Here is a 2,270-nt window from a genome sequence, read left to right as displayed (position 1 = left end):
GCCCGCGTCCGCCGCCGGCCCGCTACCTGCCCCCCTCCCAACCCGCGCCGCCCGCGCGCCGCCACCCGATCGACCACTGCATCAAATATGCAAAAATAAATTCCTTCAGCGAAATTTGGACGAAGAATTAAATACCATAATCGAGTTATTGGAACAAACAATCTCAATGCGCACAAAGTCGATTACAATGGCATGTACAGCGTACAATGTCGCGTCGGTGCTCCGAGACCGCTAAGTATTATTGTGCGACTAGTTACCTTCGGTGGATCTTTCAAGGTTTTTAAATCCTACTAATCGTACTTCTTTCGTACTAACATACTTCATACTAATTATACTACTCGTATAAATGCAAAAGTTTAGATGGATGGATGGATGTTTGTTAGAATTTGTAGCCTAAACTGCTGAACGGATCTCGATGAAATTTGCCATAAATACTCGTATAGAGGATACTCTGAAACAACGTAGGCATTCACTTTTGTTTTTTATTTTAATCCACGCGGACGGAGTCGTTGGCGAAAGTTCTGTGTATCTATAAAGTATAGTTTAAATATACACAAACCTGCATAATCTATATTTTATACTGTAAACAAGAAATATTTGTATTTTTGTAACTAACAAAAAAACTCTAAACAAATCGTTAAAGTCTTTCACCATTAGAAAGCTACGTTATCGCTGAGTAGCATAGGCTATTTTTGTTTGTTTTTTAATTTCACTTGAACGAAGTCGTGAGCAACAGCTAGTTTTAGTATAAATACTTCAATTCATTACCAAAATAATTAAATATTGAATAAATTGCCTTCCACTGTAAGTAATCTTACAAGTAGTAGAAATTAGGAAATATCACAATTACGAAAAATAAACCGCGGCCGTGTTTATAAAGTTTTACTACATGTTGGCCTTATAGTTTTTGGTCCCCATCCCCCATGAAGGTTTTTCCAAGTTATTTACCCCCTAAGTTTAATAGCGTAAAACATATAGCCATAAACATAGAAAACGTGCCATAGATGTAAGGCTTGTTATTAAAGAAAGAATTCTTCAAAAATATGCTGTGATTGCAGACATACTACGCAGAAAAGTAGTGTGTGTTTACACTTTATTATATTAGTATAGATAAAAGGGGACGTCAACGGGAATGTTACTGATATGTCAGGAAAGAGATCAGTCGAATATTCTTTGCTACCCGGACGAAGACGGGACCGATAGTTAGTATAACGTATACTTTTAAAATTTGAAAGCGGAAAATGTTTATGCCGCTCCATTGGCTGATCGTTTTAGTCGCAGACTTTCGTTATTTACGTCACAGAGAATTTATGCGCCTCGGGGGATACCCGAGATGGTCCTCGAGTAAATCTTGTATCGGAGAAAAGCGTCTGCCACACTGGCCGCACTGGCCGCACTGGCCGCACTGGCCGCACTGGCCGCACTGGCCGAACGGAGACGACTGTACATTCGATCAAATATGATTAATCAATTAAAACAAATAGATCCTTGTAAAATACTGAGTAAATTGAAAAGTAAGCTGTGAGTTTGTATATGACATATGTAAAAGGTTTAACGGATTGACCAATTAACTGAATGATATATTGATATACCTCCGAACATCCCAAACTGGGCCTAGAGATATTTTTGTTACAACGTAGTCGAGCACTAAGAAGGACTCTTGCCCGCAGCCGACTTCCAGGAACGAGTCGCACCGCTTTATAACTTTCTTTAACACAACAAACTTCTTTTCATTGAATAATTGATTGTAAAATCGCTTTTATGGAATCTTTTGTCTCTCAACAATTTTTATATTGCGGCCGAGGGATTATTGTAAAAAAGTCGTGCGATGAGCAGCGCGCGGAGGAAAATGGCGACAAAAACTATATGACATCCGGCGACCGGCGATCTGGCACTTTCTAATTTATTGCTCCGCCGAGGATGAGGACGGACGACGGTTGCTGCATCGCGACAATGCTCCTTTAACAATCGCGCTGAGCGACTGTACTGTGGGCCCACCCCGCTCCCGGCGCCCCCGCCCCTGGCACAGATAGTCATTTTTGTCATTTCTTAACGAATATTTGCAGTAACAACTGCTTGGATACAATTGCGTTGCCGTAATAAATCTAATAATGAGGCTCCGACAACGCGAAGATTACTGTATGTTAATTCTTTTACTTTTAATTTTTGAAGAATGTAGATGTTATCCGGCGCGGCTCGGCGGCGCAGCGTTGGCACGATGCTAATTTATATTTTGCCCGTTAGAGCGTTGCGGAGAGGCCGCGCACGGC

The sequence above is a fragment of the Papilio polytes genome, unplaced genomic scaffold, assembly GCF_000836215.1.
Source record: "Papilio polytes unplaced genomic scaffold, Ppol_1.0 DF824158.1, whole genome shotgun sequence".
Classification (NCBI taxonomy): domain Eukaryota; kingdom Metazoa; phylum Arthropoda; class Insecta; order Lepidoptera; family Papilionidae; genus Papilio; species Papilio polytes.
This window is presented reverse-complemented; position numbering follows the sequence as displayed.